The 24,721-nt window shown below is 37.4% G+C and overlaps 1 pseudogene; it reads left to right on the top strand.

The window, feature by feature from the left end:
• Positions 1–4,105: 4,105 nt before the first annotated feature.
• LOC135098696 (alpha-(1,3)-fucosyltransferase C-like) overlaps positions 4,106–24,721 on the top strand; it is a 32,262-nt pseudogene continuing 11,646 nt past the window's right edge.

The raw sequence follows: 24,721 nt of genomic DNA, 5'->3' as shown, positions 1-24,721 counted from the left end.
GGAAAACATTGCGAAGAATTTTTAGCAAAGGTCTGAACAAAGAGTTCAGCTTTAGAAATAGATGTGATAGCAGTGGTGCCATCTGATTGAAATAGAGGAGGGAAAGAAGAAGAAGAAGCAAAGTTATTGAAGATATTTTTGGCTAGATGCCAGAAGTCACGGGGGAAGTTAGATTTCGAAAGGTTTTGACACTTTAATGACACTTTCATGACAATTTTTGACACTGTTAATGAAGGAGTTTTTGGCTAGTTGGGGAAAAAGACTTGGTATGGTTCCGGGCAGAAATATAAAGTGCAGAGAATGTTCATTAGTTTATTCTGAGTTAACAGCAGCACCTGTGTTCAAGAAAGCTTTGTATGACACGTAACATCTGTGATAATTCCATTGAATAACCAAACATATTTAATGTTAATTGAAGGAAGTGCAAAGTTAGGAGGATAAGTGAAGCATATCTTGTGTTTTGTACGATGTTCAGGTACATAAGGAGAAAATTTGAGGATTATAATGAATTGGTCAGGGAAGTGCGCGAAGAGTTTTCCGACGATGTTTGTTGATCCTGAGACTGTGCATGATAATGCTTACAGTTTTGCAAAAAATTACCTACTCTTTTGTGGAAGAAAAAGAATGCTTCAGGATTGAATGAGTGTCTTCCTGAGCCATCAAGAACAACCCTACACTATAATTTTTCCCTTATTTTTTTCCCTTATCATATGTGGCTTAGCTTCAAGTGCATTCCTCCTCAGTTCTCTGAATAAGCTGATGAACAATCTCTGTGCTAGCATTAGAAAAAAAAGGTGATATGAGGAGAAGCGGTGGTCTCAGTAGTCATTGTGGCAGGTAGTGAAGGAGATAGCGCAGACAGTGAACGTATATATATATATATATATATATATATATATATATATATATATATATATATATATATATATATATATATATATATATATATATATATATATATATATATATATATATATATATATATATATATATATATATATATATATATATATATATATATATATATATATATATATGTATGTATATATATATATATATATATGTATGTATATATATATATATATATATATATATATATATATATATATATATATATATATATATATATATATATATATATATATATATATATATATATATATATATATATATACTTTGCATTTGTAAATATTAAACTGCATTTGCCATCTGTGTAAATATATATATATATATATATATATATATATATATATATATATATATATATATATATATATATATATATATATATATATATATATATATATATATATATATATATATATATATATATATATATATATATATATATATATATATATATATATATATATATATATATACATATATATATATATATATATATATATATATATATATATATATATATATATATATATATATATATATATATATATATATATATATATATATATGTATATATATATATATATATATATATATATATATATATATATATATATATATATATATATATATATATATATATATATATATATATATATATATATATATATATATATATATATATATATATATACGAGTATATATATATATATATATATATATATATATATATATATATATATATATATATATATATATATATATATATATATATATATATATACATATATATATATATATATATATATATATATATATATATATATATATATATATATATATATATATATATATATATATATATATATATATATATATATATATATATATATATATATATGTATATATATATATATATATATATATATATATATATATATATATATATATATATATATATATATATATATATATATATATATATATATATATATATATATATATATATATATATATATATATATATATATATATATATATATATATATATATACGAGTATATATATATATATATATATATATATATATATATATATATATATATATATATATATATATATATATATACATATATATATATATATATATATATATATATATATATATATATATATATATATATATATATATATATATATATATATATATATATATATATATGTATGTATATATATATATATATATATATATATATATATATATATATATATATATATATATATATATATATATATATATATATATATATATATATATATATATATATATATATATATATATATATATATATATATATATATATATATGTATGTATATATATATATATATATATATATATATATATATATATATATATATATATATATATATATATATATATATATATATATATATATATATATATATATATATATATATGTACACAGATGGCAAATGCAGTTTAATATTTACAAATGCAAAGTATTTAACAGGTAGAAGAAACCTACATAGTAGGTACACAATAAATCACGAAGTTCTGACAAGTACAGGTAACGAAAAAAATAAAAAAAATAAATAAATTAAAAAAATAAAGCGATAGTAACTGTGATAAAAGTATTAGTCACGAAATAATATCAAAGTTATATTTGATACTGGTCAGACATCGTCTACACAATTCTGTGAAGTTATAGTCCCCATATCACAGTAAGGATATAAATCTATATTAATCAGAATGGAGCATAATGAGCAAAAGGATACAGGAGATAATGGGTATTCCTTACGAAACGAGTCAGAAGCTTTTAAATTTACATTCTTTAGATAAGCGTAGTTTAAAAGAGGGCCTGACAGAACTCCAAGTGGTATAGGGATGTAAAAAGGGTGACATAAGCAGAATTCTCAGGATCTGTAAACAGGATATAACAAGCTTGAACATTTTTCTTCAACAGAGAATTAAGAAGGAATTGATTCTCATACAGAATGGCAGATCAATGGAATAGACTCAGTAATCAGGTTGTTAGTGATGAGTCATTAGAAAGTTTTTAAAGTAGATTAGACAGATTTATAGATGGGGGTAATAGGCGGAAATAGAAATGTAAGTTTCATACAGGAAATGCTACATGTAGGCCTGTTGGCTTCCTGTTGCTTCCCTTATTTTCTTGTAATTTTATGTTTTTATGTGTACATGAAGTATAGAGCGATGTGTCGAATTTCTTTCAAGTTCACAGTTTACTCAGGAGTAAATCAGGAGTGCCTCGTTATTTTCAAATACGTACTTATAATGGAATAGGTGCAGCTGTGAGTCACTGTGCCTGGTAGCAATATCAAGATTCTTGATTGCTGTGCACATTACAATTTAAGGAGTGTCACGGAGGGGGATGTCCTACCCCCAGTTCTATCAAGGTCAACGAATGGTAAGGTTTGATCGATTGATTTAGTGACTTACGCTGCAACATCACGGTTATATGGCACCGATACAAAGCTTTCAAAGCAACACAGATGACAGGCTAAAATATTGATGATCAAACCAAATTCCGGTATGTAGAAATAAAAAAAAGAAGAAAATATGAAAGGAAATGGGATGAACCAACAAAAACTTTGGTGCTAAAAATAAAAAATAAAAAAGGTCAATATTCTAATGTCTCAACTTAAAGTGAGGGAATATAAACCATACTGACCAAGAACAGCGCGCCTGGCATTGTTCGTTTCGTACCCAAAGTTTTGACCCCATTAACCCAAAAAGCTGGCGTTGTTCGTTATGTACCCAAGACACTGACCCCACTGACCCAGGCCACAAAACCCCGTGCTATTCGTTACGTGTCTTCCTCACTTGCCTCCAGGTTCTCCCAGTGCAATGATAAAAGTTCTGCCCAATACTATATTACTGGTAAAATACGAGTAATAAGAGAAAATTATTTAAAAGGTAATATTAAATTTAAAAGACCAGCCATCTCCATAAACATAAAGAAATAATTTCTTTTGAGAGAGCCCTCTCCCCGAGTATCAGCGACGTCTTGAAAGTCGCATCTTCATCGTAACATCAGAAAAGGTATTGCTTCCGCAGCACTACCAGACTGGGACACTCCACTAGAAGATGTCGCACTGTTAAGGGAACTAAGTAGTCATCACAAAATGGTTGTGTTTCCCGGGACATGAGGTAATCATGAGTGAGATATGTGTGACCCTTCTGGAGTCTCTGAGCGGCGCTCCTGAACTTGGACCTATAGCCACGGACATATAGTAACGAAAGTTATCTTCTCCATCTTAGTGGTGACAGCTGAAGCCTCCCATATACCCTGCCAACTGGCAAGAACTGCCATCCTTATACTGAGTATAAATCATGAAATGGAATGGGGCTGAAAGGGGCAACCCGAGTTCCAGTCTTTTGCCAGCCTATCGTCCTTCTCATTCCCCTTTATTCCAACATGTAGTGTGACGCAGCAAAACCCAACATGGTAACCTCTACGTTGTGAAAGGTAAAGTCATTCAAGATCTGATAAAACAAGAGGATGAAGGGAAGAAGGACTGGAATGTTTCACAACAAAAATAAAATTACGAGTCGCTAAAAAATGTGAAAGATGAAACGGGAAGGGTAAAACTAATTCTTAAGCAACGATAATGGAAGAAAGCTCTGCTGTAAAAACAGAAGCAACACCGGAGAGGCTACCGCCTCGGCATAATGGTGGGAAGATAACACCATATCGATTCCGGATTTTGAACGATCCGTAAACAAATGCTGGAATTAGAATATGTGAAATAGCTGTGAAATCAAAATCTGGTAACAAGTTCTTATTAAGAATAGTAGGACCAAAGATAGAAATGTGAGGAAACCTACAGGTACATACAGAAACGGAAGTTACATTTAATGCCACCAAAGCAGATGCAACCCTGAAACCGAAAGGTTTACGGAAACTTGGGTGAGATACAAATAGTTGGGAAGTGAATCGTGGGAGACGTCCACACAAGAAACGGATTTGGGAAGACGTTGAACTCGATACCGGCACCTTAACAATGAGGACTGCCAACACAAATCCAATGGAAAGACACCAGCATCCATCAGTAATCTAGGGATTGAGGCTGAGCGGAATGCACCAGTTGCCATGCGAACACCGGCATGGTGCAGCGAGTCCAACACGCGAAGTTGAACCTCAGTATCAGATTAATAAATTTCACAGCCATACTCCAGCTTAGAAAGAATATGAGTTCGGTGCAAGAAGAGGAGGGTATGTCTGTCAACGCCCCAAAAGGTATGAGCCAAAACTCTGAATGGCATAGTTTTCTTACAAGCTAACTTAAGATAATGGAGGTTAGGTACCCACATAAGGCGACTGTCAAATATAAGTTTTCTCCACACAACAGATTCTTCTCTCATAGAAATACAGGTTTGGGTCATGTTCAACACCATAGAGGTGGCAACAGTCTTCGAGGCCGAGAAATGAAATTTTCGAGTTGTAGCCCACTGAGAATTGACTGATTGACTTTGGTAATTGCGCCACAACATCGCAGTCATATGACACCGCTACAGAACTATAAAAACACCAAAGATTGCAGTATAAAATATTGATATTAAAAACAAAATTATAATTATAGTGAAAAAAAAAAAAAAAACAATAAAAAAGTAAACATAAAAAGCGAATTGGGATAAAACATCAAAACCTTAAATTATAAAAATAAGAGGGTAGATATTTCAATGTATCATTTAATTTAACTTTATTTAATTTAATTTAATTCAAAGTGAAGGGGTACTGATCCCACTGACCGAGACCTGGGTGTTTGGCGTTGTTCGTTTCGTACCAAGACGCTGACCAAACTAATCCAGATATCTGGCGTTGTTCATTAAGTTTTTTTTTTTTTTTTTTTTATATATAGGAATGACACTGGGCAAGGGCAACAAAAATCCAATAAGAAAATGCCCACTGAAATGCCAGTCCCATAAAAGGGTCAAAGCACTAGTTAAAAATTGATGAATAAGTGTCTTGAAACCTCCCTCGTGAAGGAATTCAAGTCATAGGAAGGTGGAAATACAGAAGCAGGCAGGGAGTTCCAGAGTTTACCAGAGAAAGGGATGAATGACTGAGAATACTGGTTAACTCTTGCGTTAGAGAGGTGGAGAAAATAGCGGTGAGAGAAAGAAGAGAGTCTTGTGCAGCGAGGTCGCGGGAGGAGGGGAGGCATGCAGTTAGCGAGATCAGAAGAACAGTTAGCATGAAAATAGCGGTAGAAGATACCTAGAGATGCAACATTGCAGCGGTGAGAGAGAGGTTGAAGACAGTCAGTTAGAGGAGAGGAGTTGATGAGACGAAAAGCTTTTGATTCCACCCTGTCTAGAAGAGCTGTATGAGTGGAACCGCCCCAGACATGTAAAGCATACTCCATACATGGACGGATAAGGCCCTTGTACAGAGTTAGCTGCTGGTGGGGTGAGAAAAAATGGCGGAGACGTCTCAGAACACCTAACTTCATAGAAGCTGTTTTAGCTAGAGATGAGATGTGAAGTGTCCAGTTCAGATTATAAGTAAAGGACAGAACGAGGATGATCAGTGTAGAAAAGGAGGACAGTTGAGTGTCATTGAAGAAGAGGGGATAGCTGTCTGTAAGGTTGTGTTGAGTTGATAGATGGAGGAATTGAGTTTTTGAGGCATTGAACAATACCAAGTTTCCTCTAACCCACTCAGAAATTTTTGAAAGATCAGAAGTCAAGCGTTCTGTGGCTTCCCTGCATGACATGTTTACCTCCTGAAGGGTTGGACGTCTATGAAAAAACGTGGAAAAGTGCAGGGTGTTATCATCAGCGTAGGAGTCGATAGAACAAGAAGTTTGGTTTAGAAGATCATTAATGAATAATAAGAAGAATGTGGGTGACAGGACAGAACCCTGAGGAACACCACTGTTAATAGATTTACAAGAGGAACAGTGACCGTCTACCACAGCAGCAATAGAACGGTCAGAAAGGAAACTTGAGATGAAGTTACAGAGAGAAGGATAGAAGCCGTAGGAGGGTAGTTTGGAAATCAAAAGCTTTTGATATGTCCAAGGCAACAGATAGAAGGTTGTGAAGTGATAGATGTTTAAGAATCTTCCTGTTGAGGATAGATTCAAACACTTTAGATAGGCAGGAAATAAAAGCAATAGGACGGTAGTTTGAGGGATTAGAACGGTCACCCTTTTTAGGAACAGGTTGAATGTAGGCAAATTTCCAGCAAGAAGGAAAGGTAGATGTTGACAGACAGAGCTGAAAGGGTTTGACTAGGCAAGGTGTAAGCACGAAGATACAGTTTCGGAGAACAATAGGAGGGACCCCATCAAGTTCATAAGCCTTCCGAGGGTTTGGGCCAGCGAGGGCATGGAAAACATCATTGCGAAGAATTTTAATAGGTGACATGAAATAGTCAGAGGGTGGAGGAGAGTGAGGAACAAGCCCAGAATCGTCCAAGGTAGAGTTCTTAACAAAGATCTGAGCGTAGAGTTTAGGTTTAGAAATAGATGTGATAGTAGTGGTGCCATCTGGTTGAAATAGAGGAGGGGAAGAAGAAGGAAAGTTATTGGAGACATTTTTGGCTAGATGCCAGAAGTCACGAGGGGAGTTAGATCTTGAAAGGTTTTGACACTTTCTGTTAATGAAGTTTTTGGCTAGTTGGAGAACAGACTTGGCATGGTTCCGGGCAGAAATATAAAGTGCATGAGATTCTGGTGATGGAATGCTTAAGTACCTTTTATGGGCCACCTCTCTATCATGTATAGCACGAGAACAAGCTGTGTTAAACCAAGGTTTAGAAGCTTTAGGACGAGAAAAAAAGTGAGGAATGTACGCCTCCATGCCAGACACTATCACCTCTGTTATGCGCTCAGCACACAAAGACGGGTCTCTGACACGGAAGCAGTAGTCATTCCAAGGAAAATCAGCAAAATACCTCCTCAGGTCCCCCCAACTAGCAGAGGCAAAACGCCAGAGGCACCTTCGCTTAGGAGGATCCTGAGGAGGGATTGGGACAAGAACAAGATACAGATATGAGATTGTGGTCGGAGGAGCCCAACGGAGAAGAAAGGGTGATAGCATAAGCAGAAGGATTAGAGGTCAGGAAAAGGTCAAGAATGTTGGGCGTATCTCCAAGACGGTCAGGAATACGAATAGGGTGTTGCACCAATTGCTCTAGGTCGTGGAGGATAGCAAAGTTGTAGGCTAGTTCACCAGGATAGTTAGTGAAGGGAGAGGAAAGCCAAAGCTGGTGGTGAACATTGAGGTCTCCAAGAATGGAGATCTCTGCAAAAGGGAAGAGGGTTAGAATGTGCTCCACTTTGGAAGTTAAGTAGTCAAAGAATTTCTTATAGTCAGAGGAGTTAGGTGAGAAGTATACAGCACAGATGAATTTAGTTTGACAGTGACTCTGTAGTCGTAGCCAGATGGTGGAAAACTCGGAAGATTCAAGAGCGTGGGCACGAGAGCAGGTTAAGTCATTGGGCTCATTAACGCAGCATCCAGCTTTGGATCAAAAATGAGGATAGAGAAAGTAGGAGGGAACAGAAAAGGGGCTACTGTCAGTTACCTCAGACACCTGAGTTTCTATGAGGAAAAGAAGATGAGGTTTAGAAGAGGAGAGGTGGTGTTCTACAGATTGAAAATTAGATTTTAGACCGCGAATGTTGCAGAAGTTAATGAAGAAAAAGGTGAGGGGGGGTGTCAAGACACTTAGGGTCGTCGACAGAAAGGCAGTCTGACCTGGGGACATTTATGTTCCCCTCCCCAGATGGGGACTCCGAGGCTGGTGTAGGAGTCGCCATGATCATTTAATTTTTTTTTGAGTGAAGTGTGTGTGTGTTATTAGGTGCTTATAGTTTTGTGTGGAGGAAGAGAGTTGTCTTTAGAGGGCAGGGTGTAATTGCCCCCCTGTGTTGTGAGACATAAAGGGAAACGTTCAGTGAAGTCACAGCTAGGTTTGATGATAAGTTCACAGCACCCCCTGAACAGTGCATTAGACCTCACTGGGAGTAATTATCGTTTCGGTAGGTGTCTACTGCCTCCAGGATATTGACCCCACTGACCCAGATATCTGGCGTTGTTCATTACGTTTCCAGGATATTGACCCCAAATGACCCAGATATTTGGCGTTGTTCATTACGTGTCCAGGATATTGAGCCCACTGACCCAGATATCTGACGTTGATCATTATGAGTCCAGGAAATTGATCCCCACTGACCCAGATATTTGGCGTTGTTCATTACGTGTCCAGGATATTGAGCCCACTGACCCAGATATCTGGCGTTGTTCGTTACGTTCCCAAGACATTTACCTCACTGACCCCAATACCCAGCGTTGTTCGTTACGCTCCTCACTTGCCTCCATATTCTTCCCAGTACAAGGATAAACTTCTGCCCAATACTATATGACTGATAAAATCAATAAAAGAACACTTAAAAGGTAATTTATAATTTGTTTAAAAGACCAGCTTTCATCGAAATATAAGCTAGCACGAACTCCTTTCGGAAGTTTATAAGAGTTTATAATAGTGTTTATAATAGTTTATAATAGTTTATAATAGTGTGACACTAAGTATACTTCCTACGGCATGCCATCTTCTAGTGGACGAACTCTTGGTAGGTCGCCATCAACCCATGACCGTAAAAAAAAACAAAAAAACAACGAGATAAAAACTGTTGTATAGAAATAGGGAGACGGTCACAGAGACCAAACTCGAACAAATTAAGTAAAATACCATGACGCCAGTCTGTGTCGTAAGCTTTCTTTAAATAAAAAAAAAATTATTGTGACATGGTGTTGCCTATTAGCAAATGCTTCACATATGGAAAATTCCAGAGACAATAAAGCATCAATTGTAGATTCCATTATCCAGAATCCATACTGAACAGGTGACAAGTAATTACCTTTCTCCACATAAGTCTGATATTCACCATCTTTTTCAGCAACTTACAAATGCATGAAGTTAAAGAAATGGGGCGATAATTGGTCGTTAGCTGATTATCTTTTCCAGGCTTTTGAATGGGAATAATTACAGCCACACCCCAAGAAGATGGAAAATCACTGGTATTCCAAATAAAGTCAAGTAGAAAGATAAAAAGCTTCATCGCATATATGATGCATAAAGAAATATGGGATGTCATTGGGACCTGGGGATGAATCATGACACTGAGACAAAGCAATGAATAAATCAGACAAAGAAAAAGGGACATTATAAGACTCTCCACCAGGGGAGACAAAATGTCCGTTAACTGATTCCAAGTGTCAACGATGAAGTGCCTTAGGTGCAGTTGGATGCTTTCTGGAGACAGTAGCACAGTGCTCAGCAAACAGGTCAGCAACTCTCTTAGAGTCTTCCACCGTCCCACCATTATGGGATAAAACAGGTGTAGAATACTTCCCAGACATCTTGCGGAGTTTACTGAAGACCTTTGTGAGTGGAATGAAAACTGTGATGGAGGAGATAACTTTTCAAAGACTCCCCCGAGCTCTCTTTAAGATGCGAAAAAACGGAGGTTTTCATATTACTGGTGATTTATTCTCTCTCTCTCTCTCTCTCTCTCTCTCTCTCTCTCTCTCTCTCTCTCTCTCTCTCTCTCTCTCTCTCTCTCTCTCTCTCTCTCTCTCTCTCTCATGGACAAGTAGTGAGCTCCTTTTCTGTCTATTGCTCAGCTCCAGGTGGAAACATCGCGGTTTCGAGCCTCACTGATTATCTCCACACCTGAGAGTCGCCCAGACGAGATTATTCGAGGCGGTGATGTATTGCATGCAGGTGCAAATGCGAAGAGGCTACGTTGTGCTGATGGTGATGGTGACCGTAACGTTGGGAACGCTATGTGGATTTCTTTCCATCAACACAATGCAGAGTGCTCGCCTTCCACGAGGGTAAGGCGCACAACGCCATGTCTGTTTGGCTGTCTATTTCGTAATAAATTTACCTGCACAAAAAAATAATAAGAAAATAAATAATCTGGCTGCGCAGTTTGTGGGGAAATATTAGCAGCCAGTGACCGCTGTGTAAGACAAATGCGTGGGCATGTGTTGTTGAGAGAGAGTAACAGTCTTCAAGGTTTTGTTCTTTATGTATGATATGTATAAACTGTATAATTATATAAAGATATGTACAGATACTAGAGAATGCTCTCGCCGCCGTATGTGGAGTGAGTCTGCTCTGATATACAACCCAGTTTGTCACTATATCGTACAAGGGAACTGCGTATCTGGATGATTTGCCAACACTTCAGACTATAACACTCTCAGCAAACTCGACTCGGCTACTGCTTTACATACTGCTCTGCATACTCAACTTGTTTGGCTACCATATCCAGCCACACTACTTCTACATCTCTCATCATCCTATTGCTATATCTCTCCACCGTTCATCACACATTAATAAGCATACGAATGTCCAGTGCCCAACAGCCGTTCAAGCTCGTAGCGTCCCCCGTAGGAGGAAGTACGCGAGTTGCGTCCTCTCGCTCATCCACGACTAGAAAGACTTCGTTCAGTGTTTCCCGGGAGGCACTTGCCGCACCAACACTGCCTTCTGCTGCATTTGTCTGTTGCAGCAATTATGGCTGCTGCTTTGCTCGGATCAGTCGCCGAAGTTGTTGACGATAACAGAACATCTCCTGATGGCTGATTAACTTCGCAATATTAAAAATACGTATATATCTTGTTCCGAGCGTCAGGTCAGCGTCAGGTTACAGGGTGAGCGGCGACTGATGTTGATACACGACAATATTAGGACTTTCATATTATCTCAAACGGTGTAATTTGTCATTAACGTAAGAAAGAATTGGACAGTTTCAAGTACTACAGAATATAGATCACATTACGAGAATTGGAGTTTGATTCACGCCACTGGTTACTAAAGACCCCCCCTGGTTTAGAACACTCCAGCAAGCAGTGGTAGCCTAAAGACTTAAGTCTTTCATGATTCATTTTCGTTGAGTAATTCCCTACGCTTTCTGTGGTACTCTTCGTCAGTGATTTTTGTGCCTTCCAAGTTTTTTTTTTTTTTTTTTAAATCTTAATGCTTATCTTTGGGAGGCTTAGTGACACCGTCACCAGCATTCCTGGTACCTCGTCGGGACAGGATGTCACCTATTCTCAATTCTCCTCCGTAAAGTGTTCACACACTCAAAGCAAGAGACATGAGGTGCATAGCTGGAAAAATTATATTTTGATAAGGATATTACAGGATGGATATATATATATATATATATATATATATATATATATATATATATATATATATATATATATATATATATATATATATATATATATATATATATATATATATATATATATATATAAATATATATATGTTCATATTCATTAAGTATTCATCACCACTTTCCACTTAATACTGTTACTACTGTTGTTGTTATTATTTAGTTTCATCACTAATATTATTATCATTATGGTTATGGTAACACGTTACTTCTTGTGTGTGTGTGTGTGTGTGTGTGTGTGTGTGTGTGTGTGTGCGTGCCCGCCCAGCTGCGTGGTGGGACTACCCCCGACAGGCGAAGCACTGACTGGGGGCGAGGGTGCGGCGTGTCCACCACACAAGCGCATCCTCATCTGGACATCGTTTTGGGGAGGGCAGAGCTCCTCCTGGGAGCGAATCTTTTTCAGGTGAGAAACACTCATGTGAAATGAAGGTTACAGCCGATTCTTTTCCCTCCCTTTTTTCTATTTATTTGTTCATTTGTTGTTATCATTATTATTATTTTTTTTTTTTATGTGAGTAGCGACTTGAGTCCCTCAGCACAATAACAACTAACCAAGAGTTGTTCAGCCTCACATGACCACTCCTACTTCTTCCCATAAAGACGAAGAGCAGAGAGCACTATCCTTTTCCTCGTTAACCACATGGTGTCTTTTATTCTCTCTGAATCCGTTGGTAATTAGAAAAATCATAAAGAAAAGCGTGTGGAAATATTATGTGCGATAGACACTTAGTGAGATGCACAGCAGAGCAGTGACAAAGCGGAGGCACCTGACGGAACTCGTACACTCGTGACCAGAAGTCCAGTGACCTGTGGCACTTACTTCTGCTGTGTTTAGCGTCTCATTTTAATCCCGATTCCCTTGATGTGCTGATGTATTCCTACAAAACCTGACTAGAAAAAAAATAAATAAACCAGTTGCTTTTCCATTTTGTCAGATTATATCGCATGTTTTGTTCTGTCGGACACACTACTGTTCTGACATTGCTGTATCACGGGAATTAATTACCACCAATGCCTGCAGTTTTCAATACTTATAAGATTTCCGATATTATTACCCGATTCATTCCGGATAGAGGAAAGAAACATTACTTACGTCGGCTATTCAGGTTCGAAAACACTGAAGCCTGGAGAATAAGTAAAATTTTCCCCTAGAGGCAGAAGTAATGGAGGCGTATAATAAAAGGAAAGAATAATAATCTAGATTCAATTTCATTCCCAAAGCATTACCATCATCACCGCCGCCATTCCAGACCTTGCCGTATTTAGTGCATCCCATCAGGCAGGTGTCCCGCCAGTGTCCGGAAAGCAGGTGTGAGCTTGTGTACGACCACCGACTCCTTGACTCTGCCTCCGCTGTGCTCTTTCACCAAGGAGACATGGAACCCTTATCCCTCCCTGAGACCCGCCTGCCAGGACAGCCGTGGATATTCCTCTCCTTTGAATCCCCTTACAGTAAGTGTTTTCTTTCGAATTATATTAAAATTACATTCGCGGTTTCATCTGATGGTTAGGTTAGGTTTAAGTTCAGATTCATTTACTTTATAAATTTCACTATTGCTCCCTTCATTATGTAGATGACGACATAGTTTGCCGAGAAATTAATTAGGCTAAAGTTATTTCCATTATCTTTTTTTTTTTTTCTTTTTTTAAGAAACATCTTATTCTTGTTTATAGCACTCACTCTTCATTTAATTGATACAAGAATCTCGTTTACAGATTTTGTTAAGTTAAAGGTTTAAGGTCTGGAACTTCTAAAGAACTCGATTCGTTGTAGTGCTCGAGAATTTGAAAACTTCTTTCGAGCAGAAAATCAGTTTTGTTCAAAGTATAACCTTTTTGCCTTTTTCTTCGTCAATTATTTGTCGAAGAGGCGTGTGTGAACGTGACCAAAGGAAAGCGTGTGTCACGTATGTCTGGGCCCGTGTTTAGGAACGCTCCCATAAAAACTATTTTCAGTAGCCATAGAAATTATCTGTCGAATTCTCGTGAGTGTTTTTCACACTGAGAAGGCAAAATGCTCGTTAAAATATCTATCAGACCAAGAAAACACTTGAAAACGCCAGCGTCGTCTAGCGTTCATTAATTAAAAGTATTAAGAATAAGATCAATAGATTTTTGGCACCAAACACAATATCTACTGAAAGACGTAAAAAAATTCTGCTCAGAAGTCTAAATCAAGCTACAGGAATTTTCAAGGAAGATAATGATGACATTGCAAATCAAACCTTCAACTAACAGAAATGCCGTTGATTACCTGAACGGAAATTATGAAAACTATGTTTATACCTCTTATTAGTTTTGTTAACACTGTCAGTGTTATCACACGCCTAGAAAATAAAGACCAATGTTGATGAAATATCCGTTAACATAATAAGTGTACTCGTTTTTTGTAGCATATTCATACTTTATTTCTTGTAATTTATTTATTATTTCTATCAAAATTCAAAGTCTGACATTGATTGTCTTTCAGTACTGCAAACTAATGTTGCTGTATTTCATTAGTTGTTAATGTTTCAAATGTTTCAAATATCCATGGGCTCATCGCTCATAACAAGTGTGAGAAACTTTGTTGGGCGTGAACATACCTGCACAGTAATGCTAATGTCACGTGTATGTGTGTGTGTCTGTGTGTGTGTGTGTGTGTGTGTGTGTGTGTGTGTGTGTGTGTGTGTGTGTGTGTGTGTGTGTGTGTGTGTGTGTGTGTGTGCGTTTGTGTGTGTGTGTGTGTTTGTGTGTGTGTGTGTGTGTGTGTGTGTGTGTGTGTGTGTGTGTGTGTGTGTGTGTGTGTGTGTGTGTGTGTTGCAGCGGTGGTCAGTAGGGTGAACTTGGCTCGTCTCAACGGAGTCATCAACTGGACCATGACATACTGTACAGACGAGACTCCGATGTGGTGGTGCCGTACGGCCAGCTGCTGCCTCGCGCCGCTCCCGTCCACCTTGGTGAGTACAGTACACAATTCATCCTCAAGAGAGTGAGATATGACCGGATCTGGACCAGTGGTCAAGTTGTCAGTGCAGAGTCAATAGTGGCTGTGCTCTACTTAGACTACTACTACTACTACTACTACTACTACTACTACTACTACTACTACTACCATTACTACTACTACTATTACTACTACTAATAATAATAATAATGATAATAATAATAATAATAATAATAATAATAATAATAATAATAATAATAATAATAATAATAGTAATAATAATAATAATACTGCCACATAATAATAATAACAAGAGCAAGAACAAGAAGAACAAGAACAAGAACAAGAATATATATATATATATATATATATATATATATATATATATATATATATATATATATATATATATATATATATATATATATATATATATATATATATATATATATATATATATATATATATATATATTTTTTTTTTTTTTTTTTTTTTATGCAAGAGGGCCACTAAACAAAGACAAAAATAATCTTGAATAAAAAAAAAAGGACCACTTAATGCCAGTTCCCATAGAGTTGTCAGACAGATTAATAGAAAAGAAGAAAAAAAAATAGATAATTATCTTGAAACCTCCCTCTTGAAAGAAATGAAGTCATAGGAGAAAGGAAATACAGAAACAAGCAGGCGGGAGTTCCAGAATATCACCACGACTGCTGTTGCTACTGCTGCCGCTGCTGCTGATGCATTATTTTTACTCTTTCATCCTTTTCCTGTGTTTTTTTTTTTTTTTTACTGTTTGAAAACAAAAATAATAAGACTCTTCAGAAGTTATCTGATCATCAGTCCTAATGTTTCTATTTAACTTACGGAAGAGCTTTGTGGTTTTGCAATTTTCTTTCTTTCTTTCTTTTATCTGTTCTCTTTTTGGCTAGCCTCTCTGTTACATAGAAAAATAATAATGAATGAATTGAAAACTGTGTGTTGCTGTAGTCACTACTGACCCACATACGGAGAGGGACGTGGTCTCAAGAAGCAGGATAAACTAAAGGTAATTTTTCTTCGTTTCTCCCCATATCACGTCATTTTTTCAGTTTCCTAATTCGCTTCCACATCATTTCAATTTCTCTTCCCCTAATTAATTCCTTTCTCCAATTCACTACTTCCTTTATTAATGTATTAATTATTTCTCTAATTCACTACTTCTTTCCCTAATTCACTGCTTCTTTCCTTAATAAGCTCCCACACCCCCTCAAGTTTTCTTTCCCTAGTTCACTCCTTTCCTTAGCCCATTACTTCTTTTCCTAATTAACTCCTTCTTTCCTTATTTCATTCCCACATCACCAAGTTCTCTTTTTGTAATTCAGTCCCTAGCCTATCTCACCGCCACACCAACTCAAGGTCACTCGTCTCTCCTGACAGAGAAGGACTATTGGGCTGGCAAATCGAAGAGGTTGTTAGCGGCGTGGACCGTGAGCCACTGTAACACGGAATCTCGCAGGGAGTTGTTCGTGAAGGAGATGGTCAAGTGAGTATATGTGTGTGTGTGTGTGTGTGTGTGTGATGCTAATACATTAATACTATTACTACTACTGCTACAACTACTGCTGTTATTACTACTACTACTATTATTACTACTATTATTACTACTACTACTACTACACACACACACACACACACATACACTGTGACTTTTCAGAACATATACATATGTGAAAGTACGAATTCACCATTAAATTATATGTACTACGTTCGGACCATCTCATTTCATATTGTATCGTTTTCTGCGCGTCACGTTTCCACTGCACATAGAATTTGTTTTATGTATTAACTAAACTGATAAACTGATAAAAACAAAAACTGCTAGCACTATTCTTACTACTCCTACTACTACTACTACTACTGCTACTACTACTACTACTATTACTACTACTACAACTAATAATAATAATAATAATAATAACAATAATAAAAATAAAGTAGAACAAAAATAAAACAAAAACAAGAAGAACAGGATGGTAATGATGATGATGATGATGCATAGTGATGATAACAATAATAATAATAATGATAATAATAATAATAATAATAATAATAATAATAACAATAATAATAATAATAATAATAATAATAATAATAATAATATAAATAATAATAATAATAATAATAATAATAATAATAATAATAATAATAATAATAATAATAATAATAACAATAATAATAATAATAAAAATAATAATAATAATAATAATAATAATAATAACAACAACAACAACAACGACAACAACAACAACAACAACAAACAAACAACAACGACAACGACAACAACAACAACAACAACAACAACAACAACAACAACAACAACAACAACAACAACAACAAAAACAACAACAACAACAACAACAACAGCAACAACAAAAACAACAACTTAACTTCCAAAGTGGAGCACATTCTGACCCTCTTCCCTTTTGCAGAGATCTCCATTCTTGGAGACTTCAATGTTCACCACCAGCTTTGCCTTTCCTCTCCCTTCACTGACCATCCTGGTGAACTAGCCTACAACTTTGCTATCCTCCATGACCTAGACCAATTGGTGCAACACCCTACTCGTATTCCTGACCATCTTGGAGATACGCCCAACATTCTTGACCTTTTCCTGATCTCTAATCCTTCTGCTTATGCTGTCACCCTTTCTTCTCCGTTGGGCTCCTCCGATCACAATCTCATATCTTTATCTTTTCCTATCACTCCAATCCCTCCTCAGGATCCCCCTAAGCGAAGGTGCCTCTGGCGTTTTGCCTCTGCTAGTTGGGGGGACCTGAGGAGGTATTTTGCTGATTTTCCTTGGAATGACTACTGCTTCCGTGTCAGAGACCCATCTTTGTTTGCTAAGCGCATAACAGAGGTGATAGTGTCTGGCATGGAGGCGTACATTCCTCACTCTTTTTCTCGTCCTAAACCTTCTAAACCTTGGTTTAACACAGCTTGTTCTCATGCTATACATGATAGAGAGGTGGCCCACAAAAGGTACTTAAGCCTTCCATCACCAGAATCTCATGCACTTTATATTTCTGCCCGGAACCATGCCAAGTCTGTTCTCCAACTAGCCAAAAACTCCTTCATTAACAGAAAATGTCAAAACCTTTCAAGATCTAACTCCCCTCGTGATTTCTGGCATCTAGCCAAAAATATCTCCAATAACTTTGCTTCTTCTTCTTTCCCTCCTCTACTTCAACCAGATGGCACCACTGCTATCACATCTATTTCTAAAGCTGAACTCTTTGCTACCTTGGACGATTCTGGGCTTGTTCCTCCCTCTCCTCCACCCTCTGACTACTTCATGCCACGTATTAAAATTCTTCGTAATGATGTTTTCCATGCCCTCGCTGGTCTAAACCCTCGGAAGGCTTATGGACATGATGGGGTCCCTCCTATTGTTCTCCGAAACTATGCCTCCGTGCTTGCAACTTGCCTAGTCAAACTCTTTCAGCTCTGTCTGTCAACATCTACCTTTCCTTCTTGCTGGAAGTTTGCCTACATTCAACCTGTTCCTTAAAAGGATGACCGCTCTAATCCCTCAAACTACCGTCCTATTGCTTTAATTTCCTGCTTATCTAAAGTTTTTTAATGTATCCTCAACAGGAAGATTCTTAAACATCTATCACTTCACAACCTTCTATCTGATCGCCAGTATGGGTTCCGTCAAGGCCGCTCTACTGGTGATCTTCTGGCCTTCCTTACTGAGTCTTGGTCATCCTCTTTTAGAGACTTTGGTGAAACTTTTGCTGTTGCCTTGGACATATCAAAAGCCTTTGATAGAGTGTAGCACAAAGCTTTGATTTCAAAACTACCCTCCTACGGTTTCTATCCTCCTCTCTGTAACTTCATCTCAAGTTTCCTTTCTGACCGTTCTATTGCTGCTGTGGTAGACGGTCACTGTTTTTCTCCTAAATCTATTAACAGTGGTGTTCCTCAGGGTTCTGTCCTGTCACCCACTCTCTTCTTATTATTCATTAATGATCTTCTAAACCAAACTTCTTGTCCTATCCACTCCTATGCTGATGATACCAGCCTGCACTTTTCCACGTCTTTTCATAGACGTCCAACCCCTCAGGAGGTAAACATATCACGCATGGAAGCCACAGAACGCCTGACTTCTGATCTTTCTAAAATTTCTGATTGGGCCAGAGCAAAGTTGGTATTGTTCAATGCCTCAAAAACTCAATTCCTCCATCTATCAACTCGACACAATCTTCCAGACAACTATCCCCTCTTCTTCAATGACACTCAACTGTCCCCCTCTTCTACACTGAATATCCTCGGTCTGTCCTTTACTTATAATCTGAACTGGAAACTTTACATCTCATCTCTAGCTAAAACAGCTTCTATGAAGTTAGGTGTTCTGAGACGTCTCCGCCAGTTTTTCTCACCCCCCAACTGCTAACTCTGTACAAGGGCCTTATCCGTCCATGTATGGAGTATGCTTCACATGTCTGGGGGAGTTCCACTCATACTGCTCTTCTAGACAGGGTGGAATCAAAAGCTTTTCGTCTCATCAACTCCTCTCCTCTAACTGACTGTCTTCAGCCCCTGTCTCACTGCCGCAATGTTGCATATCTAGCTGTCTTCTACCGCTATTTTCATGCCAACTGCTCTTCTGATCTTGCTAACTGCATGCCTCCCCTCCTTCCGCGGCCTCGCTGCACAAGACTTTCTTCTTTCTCTCACCCCTATTCTGTCCACCTCTCTAACGCAAAAGTTAACCAGTATTCTCAATCATTCATCCCTTTCTCTGGTAAACTCTGGAACTCCCTGCCTTCTTCTGTATTTCCACCTTCCTATGACTTGAATTCCTTCAAGAGGCAGGTTTCAAGACACTTATCCACCAATTTTTGACCACTGCTTACTGCTGCTCCTTTAATGGGACTGGCATTTCAATGGGCATCTTTTTTTATTAGATATTTGTTGCCCTTGGCCAGTATCCTTCCTACATTAAAAAAAAAAAAAAACTAACAACGATAACAATATCAACACTCACAATAATACTCGTACAATGTTATTGTTATCATCACCACACTTATAAGGTGAGGTCTTCCCCTCACCTAAACTACTACTACTACTATTACTACTACTACTACTACTACTACTACTACTACTACTACTACTACTACTACTACTACTACTACTAATAATAATAATAATAATAATGTTAATAATAATAATAATAATTAATAATAATGATATTAATAATAACAATAATAAAACTCTGTTTACCTTCTGTTAGACACATGGCCGTGGATGTGTTCGGGAGATGCGGGACTAAGAAGTGTGGCAAGAGCCTTTTTTTGATGACCATAGGAACATTCAACCAGACCAAATGCAACAACGAAATCGAGAAGTACATGTTCTACTTGGCCTTCGAGAACGCCATTTGTGAGTGTGTGTGTACTCGTATGTGTGTGTGTGAGAGAGAGAGAGAGAGAGAGAGAGAGAGAGAGAGAGAGAGAGAGAGAGAGAGAGAGAGAGAGAGAGAGAGAGAGAGAGAGAGAGAGAGAGAGAGAGAGAGAGAGAGAGAGAGCGCCACATCCACCATCAGCTTCCATTCAGGCCTGGATTACATCACGGAAAAGTTCTATCAAGCCCTGACGCTGGAGGTGGTTCCCGTAGTGTTGGGAGGCGGACCCTACGAGGACATTGCTCCTCCTCACTCCTACGTAGACGCCCTCGCCTTCCCCTCCCCTAAACACCTCGCCAAGTACCTCAAGGAAGTGGCAAACGACCGCGATGCTTACAACAGGTGAGTCACGAGTAGTGTTACTGGTGCAGGTTTATGGTGACATGTACGTGATGTGTTGGGTTTGCAGAGAGTGTGCAGCTATTCTTCTCGTTGTGTTTCTTAGCATGGCAGTGTGCGGGAGGCCCACGTACTGATGCCACAAAGTTCAGTGAATATTACGTCTACGAATCAAGTAGACACTCACATACAGACTCATGAAATGCCTTTCGTTAAAAGCTCTGCAAGGCGATAGGCCGATGAGGGTCTTAAACATTGTGTGGAATGTGACATCTTCACTTTGGGCAACTATATTTGACGACCTTAATTTAGGAATGTTGTAACACGTTAACAAGGTCGCTCAAAACGGAATATGGGTTCTTCCGTAAAACTGCTTCAAAACTGATTTAAGGCGCTTCTTTATGTTAGAGAGAGACTTTGGCCAAGGGCAATGAAAAAGCCTATAAAGAAAAGTCCCACTTAAGGTGCTAGTCTTCAAAATGTGTGGTCAAGTTTCCAAAATTTGAAGATAAGTGTCTTGAAAGCTTTCTCTTGAAACAGTACATGTCAAAGGCATGATGAAATGGAGAAACAAACAGGAAGTTCCACAGTTTACCAGTACAAGGGATGAAAGATTATACCGGTTGACTCTTGCGTTAGGAATGTGGAGATTAATAAGATCACCAGGTGTGTACAGGCATGGCAGGTCACTTGTTTGCTCTACTTTAGAAACTCCATCCGGGAGGATTCTTCAATAGAAAGTTCACCTAAAATAGCTCCTAATCTAACCTTACTTGACCTACCCGAACCTAATCTAATATAACCTAACTTAAACCAATCTAATTTGATTTCTAACTCATTAGACGAAATTGCTTACTGGGGAAATCTTGTGGGTGAAATATTTCTAGAAAATATAGTGGTGAGGAAAGAGAACTTATGATGTACGATTTACCCTATACTTACGTACCTATTATGTATTATGTATTATGTACCTATTATGGGAGGTATTGCAGACATGGCCGACATGTAAACAATGGTCTGACAGAACTACCCATGAATAAGGGATTATTTAGTATTTCCTGACCACCCAACATTTGAGATCAGTATAACTACGCATAAGGACAGTAAAAGTAAAGTGGCAATGTCAAACATAGTAGGGGTGTTGGGTCTTTAATATCGTAAGATGCCTTCGTTTACATGGTAATGAAGACGCTGTGAAGTCACCACTTCACACCAACAGAAAGTCTACAGCCTTAATATCATACTACATAATGTCGGGCAAAAATATTGTGGATCTCAGAAAGTTGTAAAAACACCAGTTTAACAAAGTGACAAAAGAACTCATTGATGCAATATTGGCGGCAAGCAGCGATGAAGCATTATTGATGATAATGCAAGACGAGAAGCCACATAAGATTATAGATGCGTTACGTTAGCTGACATTCGTCGTGTGATGATTTCTGCTGAAAACAAAATCAAGGCCAAGAAAATGGATTTGACTGATACGACTGAGAAAACAGTCTGGCTATCAAGCCCCATCAATTGTTCCCGGAGCAGCTCCACAGGTAGAAGGAGGAGACGAATCTGGTTCTGGTTGGAGTACTGGATGAGCAAGTGGCACTCGATGATGCTACTAGTGATGACGCCAAAATTGAAAAAAAAAAAAAAATGAAGTGCTGTGGAAGCCACGCCTGACGCTGTGGTCCGGTCGTATCAGAGGCTGGGTCAACCAGCGCGGGCAAGAGGCAGGCTACGCCCACTACTCGAGTTGACTCTATGGCCATTCGAGACAGAATGTTAGAGAGAGCGTCAAGGTTGAAGGATATGCAAGAACCAAACAAGAAGATATACATGAAAAGGATTCACACCCAGGAGTAAGGAGGGAATGGAAGAGGATGAGAGATGCAGAGGAAGAGAAGAGAAAGTCATCAAATGTGGGATGCAACATTCGCCTTTACTTTAGTAAGCAGGTGTTGTATAAAGACAATGTAATGATGGAAAGATGGTAACATGTGAAGTAATTTTTAAATAGTTATGATATTATTTATTCAAACAAAATAAAAACGAGCATAGCTGTTTTATTTCCAGGATACGTTTCATACTGTAGTTGTAAAACAGAAAGTAGCAATCGAGGTGGATCTTGTGTGTTGATAAGGAATTGCTTGAGGAAGTGCGTGTTTGATGTTGATGTATCTAGAGCAGGTCAGGTGTGGCTTAAAAATGTATGTACCAGGAGTGCTGTGTACCTCCATCCGACTCTGGCTCGCTTTTTTAAACGTTGTGTTATTATTTATTAATACCAATGTAGCCTTTTTTTTAACACTTTTCCAGCTCCACACTTCAAGTTAGGTCGACCAAACCCGAAAAAATCACATTGGAAATGCTTGGGAGAACTACCCCTCCCCAACAGCAAATCCCAATGATATTTAGCAGCCCTATGCAACGGAAAGTTATGTTAGAAATTTCAAAATGTACCAAAGTATTCATATTCGAAAGAAAAATTGTATACATCCTGTAAATAACTAGATTTCGGCGTTCGAAATGCCACGTTGAAGTGCATTTGACAGCCTGCGTTTGTAGCCTTTATTTATTTATTTATTTATTTATTTATATATTTATTTACTTTTTTTATGTACGGTGGACAAGGGAAACACAAATTCAATAAAAAAATATAAATAAATAATAATAATAAAAAAAAAAAAAAAAGCTCAAAGAGATGCCGGCCCCAGAATAGGGCCCGAAGCGGCATTCAAATACTGAGCGATAAGTGTCTTGAACCCTCCCTCTTGAAGAAATTCAAGTCATAGGAAGGTGGAAATACAGAAGCAGGCAGTGAGTTCTAGAGTTTACCAGAGAAAGGGATGAATGATTGAGAGTACTGGTTAAACTCTTCCATTAGAGAGGTGGACAGAATAGGGATGAGAGAAAGAGGAAAGTCTTGTGTGGGAGAAGGGGAGGCTTGCAGTTAGTAAGATCAGATGAGCAATTAGCATAAAAATACGGTAGAAGATAGCAAGAGATGCAACATTGCAGCGATGAGAAAGAGGCTGAAGACAGCCAGTTAGAGGAGAGGAGTTCATGAGATGATAATCTTTTGATTGCACCCTGTATAGAAGAGCGGTAAGAGTGGAACCCCCCAGACATGTGAAACTCCATAAATACTCCATAAATGGACGGATAAGGCCCCTGTACAGAGTTACCAGCAGGAAGGTTGAGAAAAACCGTCTAACTTCATAGAAGCTATTCTAGTTAGACATAAGATATGGAGTTTCCAGTTTAGATTATAAGTAAAGAACAGAACGAGGATGCTGAGTGTAGAAGAGGGGACAGTCGACTGGAACTGAAGAAGAGGGAATAGTTGTCTAAATAGTTGTGTCGAGCTGATAGATGGAAGAATTGAGTTTTTGTGGCATTGAACAATACTAAGTTTGCTGCTCTGCCCCAATCAGAAATTTTAGAGAGATCAGAAGTCAGGCGTTTTGTAGCTTCCCTGCGTGAACTATTTACTTCTTGAACGGCTGGACGTTGAACGTCCTGATGATATCAACCAGCCGTTGAACGGCTGGTTGATATCATCAGCACAGAAGTGGATAGAACAAGAAGTTTGTTTTAGATCATTAATGAATAACATTATGCAAAACTATTTTTGTCTTTGACAAAATTTTCCAACTCTTTTCATTGCAAAACAGTAGAAAATGTCCAGAATTTCTGTCAAATTTGCATTTGTGACTTTAGAATGATTTTTTTGTGCCCAAAATAGCAAAATTTCACCATTGTCACCATTTTTGGACATAAAAATACATAAATCCATATGATAAAAAAAATATGCTCCCTATTCTCCTTGAAGTTGTCATCAAGGATATGGA

The sequence above is a fragment of the Scylla paramamosain genome, unplaced genomic scaffold (genome assembly GCF_035594125.1).
Source record: "Scylla paramamosain isolate STU-SP2022 unplaced genomic scaffold, ASM3559412v1 Contig74, whole genome shotgun sequence".
NCBI classification, from domain to species: Eukaryota; Metazoa; Arthropoda; class Malacostraca; order Decapoda; family Portunidae; genus Scylla; species Scylla paramamosain.
This window is presented reverse-complemented; position numbering and strand designations above follow the sequence as displayed.